The sequence below is a fragment of the Habropoda laboriosa genome, unplaced genomic scaffold, assembly GCF_001263275.1.
Source record: "Habropoda laboriosa isolate 0110345459 unplaced genomic scaffold, ASM126327v1 scaffold103, whole genome shotgun sequence".
In the NCBI taxonomy this organism is placed as follows: Eukaryota; Metazoa; Arthropoda; class Insecta; order Hymenoptera; family Apidae; genus Habropoda; species Habropoda laboriosa.
The window spans coordinates 19,940-23,672 of NW_017100197.1; positions in this window are offsets into that span (position 1 = coordinate 19,940).

Genomic DNA, 3,733 nt, shown 5'->3' on the forward strand with positions numbered 1-3,733 from the left:
TAAATTAGCAATGCCAATTTGTGTTCTGTAATAAAAATAAATCCACGAGTTTTATAGCCAATGATTCCTGATTATATGTATATATGTAGTAAGAGTTAAAAATAAAATTGTAAAATATATTTGTACTCGTGTAATAACAGCCAAGCCCGTATTTGAAATAGATAACGCAGAAGTAGTCTCTTACTATACAAATTAGAAATACCACCACGTACAGCACATTTAGAGGAACATAAAAAAACCACAAGGCAAAACTAATATTTGTTTCAAAGGAAATGCGGGTCATTCGGGGGCATTTACATGAATAGCATAGGGAGAAAAGCAAATTGAAGGAAAATTAAACAATTCTGCACAAACCTTCGTGCATTACACGAGATTTCAAAATTTCTGCAAAATCTTTACGCGTCACACTTTCCTTTTGCTACAAATTAATTCACCAAATGAAAAGCAAAAGGAAAAGAAGAGAATCAACGAAACAATCTCTGAGAAATATCCATGCGGTAAAAAAAGGGTGAACATCCTCCGCGTATACTCGACGATAGAAAAGAGACAGAAAAAAAAACAGGGAAATCGTGAAAAAAGAAGAACGGTGGTAAAAATTTCGTTCAAATCAAAGCCAACACGTGTCACCGAACATTTCCCGCGGTCCTTTTCACAGTCCTCTCGTGACGGGGGAGCGTTTCGTCGTCGCCATGTTCTTGTTTATTCGTTTCGTACGGGGCATTCTACCTGTCGCAAAAAACGGAAGCACCGCCATATTCCATGAATATTCCTCCATGCCGCGGACGTTCTCGTGGACTTCGACGCGGATAAAGATCTTCATGGCGGCAAAAAAAGGAGGGGGGGAATGTTCATCAGATATAGAGAGTAGGGTGTATCGCGGTCCTAGCGTCGTTCTCCCGGCCATTTTTCCGCGCTGTTTTTCCGGATCACCGGTGCACCACGTTCCTTCTATGCCCGCGTCCATTATAGAGAGCAGAAAGTCGTTGTCCTCTTACCACGCTAAGCGGTTATTTTCCAATCTGCTCGCCGATATTGGCTTTATTACATTTCCACGGCAGTCTTGCTGTCCGCGACGCTCGAAATCGTTGTTTCCTCGCCGCTGTTCTTGCGCTTTTCACTCATCTTCATTGTCGCCAGTCCTCTTATTGCCGCGACAAAAACCGACCAGACACGCCGCTGGTCGGCCGTGTAATGACGTGGAAACGGTTCAACCACTCGATCGTGTTTTTCGTCCGACACTCTGATCCGGGAACACGAAATTGCTCGAATATGGAAGCTCCACCTTTTACCAGAAGAAACGGGCCATCCGAGTTTTTCTTCATACCCCCTCCCCGTAGTTCTGGGGATGTTTATGAAATATTATTTAGCCGCGTGCTTTGCAGTTTGATTTGGAGCGGACGTTTTTTCCCGACCACGTTTAGCGTGATTAATGCAGATGAATTTTCACGCGAGAATTCGCCGACTTAACGAAACACGCAACGGTGCAAGGTTTTGAAGGTGGTGGTTTTGATTGTTCACTGGTTTGTGGTACAACAGGAATAATTATAGAGCATTGTAACTGTATTTTTCTGAAATCCTATTGCAAACTTTTTCGTGTCCAATGCGTGTAATATTAAAGTTTCCTTTGTTTTTTATACATAGGAATGAATAAGATTAGAGTGTATTTTTTTATGTGTCGTATGTAGATTAGTCCAATGGTAGTTATTCGCCTATATTTATAATTTAATTTTTGTATTTTTATTTAGTTCTGCTTATATTTTCTGAATTTTCTATTATTGTGTAAAAAGGTTATTATCATTTTTTTAATGGAACTACGTAATTTTGATAATTATGTATCGACTTCTGTAACTTTTCTGATGGATGCGACGTGAATCGATGATTTATTGACAAAATAATATCAGTTTAATACACTCAACGATGACGTATTGGAAATTATTGTTACGAATGATTAATTATTCATCCTTAATTATTCGAAATCCATTTAAACGCATCATTCAGCAAAATGTAACACAATGTAATACTTAGTTAACTATTTACGATAACACGGAACAATATTGTAATCCACATAGATATACTATTTTTGTTAATTCCTATTTGTATACGTTTAAAAAATAAGCACATTTTATGCTTTTTCATGTTTTATCGCAGATGAAAAATTTAAAAGTTTATGGTATTCATGGGATTTTGGGTAATACAAACGGATCAATATTTTTCGTCAATATATTGGTAGGTAGTATTCGAGCACGGATATACAGAATATTGCGGTTTATTTCACTTTCAGCAGAACCCGTACAGAATTCATACCTATTTAATCGATGTTTAACAAATTTGTGACACCATCGAACGCGTGTAGTCAAGTGTTAAATATTTATCCACTAGCATGGACACAATTTAATGGTAAAATAGTTTCTCGACCATATTTTCATGCAGTAAGTTGTATTTATGAATAGTTTCAATTTAACAAAACTTGTACAATAATAATTTAATTAATTAATGTGTGATTTGGCGATCGGGGCTAGCTGTGTGCGTGTGTTCGTATGATTCCAGCAGGGTTTAGAATGTTTCAGAAATACTAAATTGACAATAGGAGATGAAGGCATAAAAGCCCTACGCGTGCGCCTAAGTGTAAACGTCTGTGTAATTGCACTTATTTAATAAAACTTTTGCCGAATCCCTGCGTCGGTTTTTACAATATGTTACAAGAAATAGTCGTAAAACATGGAACCTTAATTTTAATAAAATTATCATAGATTTTCTTTTCAATCACAGGATCAGTAATCTAATAAAAAACGAATAGTAGAGGTTACTCTCCAAAGTTTCGTATCTCTGCTACGTATTTATACAAACCTCGTTGGAGACAGAAATTTAAAAAGCTTCCTGCACAATTTTCAATGGAAACGAGCATGCTACGTAATCTCTTCAGCAAATTCTACCAGAATTCGAGAAAATCATTTTCGTCGCTTCTATTTTTATAAAGGACAATTCAAACTTCGGTAATACTGCACAAATACAGGGTGGTCCACGCAACGTGTGCACCGTTATAACTTCGAAAATATGCGTTGCACGAAAGAATGTTATATACAAAAGTCACATGGTTTAAAAGGGTACACTATGTAGTGCGTTAATTTTTTTTATAGGTGGAGGCGTTTCGGAGATTTGAAGATCAACTTTGTTTTTTTTAAACAGAATACTATATTTTTTATACCAAAATATGGTAGAGTATCGAATTATAAGTAAAAAAGTATTGACCGTTATTAGCCCTAAACCTAATAGCTAACGAGTAATTTCACTTTATTACTTGAAAATTTTCTTCGCGTAATATCAAGTTGGAGATTCAACCTTATATCTGATATAATTGATATAAGGTTGATAGAAGGTTGAATCTCCAACTTGATATTACGCGAAGAAAATTTTCAAGTAATAAAGTGAAATTATGTTAGTAACTTTTGTATATAACATTCTTTCGTGCAATTGGAAGTTATAACGGTGCACACGTTGCGTGGACCACCCTGTATATCTCATTCTCCGCCCTTTCATAAATCTTCAAAGTTCCACAGGTATCTGCCACAGGTTAATCACCAAACTGAAATAACGAAGCACTATTTTCAAATCATAAATTACATGTTCTCTCATTTCCAGATACGCTTATTAACCGTTGACAAAAAAATAAAAAAAAGGGATAAGGGAAAAGATCAAAAAAACCGTTCCAGGTCGCAAAGCTTCCGCCTATCCT